Source organism: Orycteropus afer, unplaced genomic scaffold (assembly GCF_000298275.1).
Source record: "Orycteropus afer afer isolate SDZICR_OR568_19922 unplaced genomic scaffold, OryAfe1.0 scaffold00112, whole genome shotgun sequence".
Classification (NCBI taxonomy): domain Eukaryota; kingdom Metazoa; phylum Chordata; class Mammalia; order Tubulidentata; family Orycteropodidae; genus Orycteropus; species Orycteropus afer.
Window position 1 is genome coordinate 8,411,406 of NW_006921699.1, and position 259 is coordinate 8,411,664.

Genomic DNA, 259 nt, shown 5'->3' on the forward strand with positions numbered 1-259 from the left:
AAAAAAATAATAATTCTGTCCACAGTCTCCTTTCTAGAATGATTGCATGATTCTAATGTAATCTTTCACTGGAACTGTTGGAGAGCACACCACTATTCTTCTGCCATGTGGTGTGTGCCCATGATGTCACTCCCAATGCTGTGCCTACAACAAGCTTCCCTAATCAACCATAGAGTCCTTTCCTGATGAGCTGAATACAGCTTCCAAATCCTTCCCAGTGTAGTGCTATGGACAGCCACCATGGCCAGTCAGAATTGCT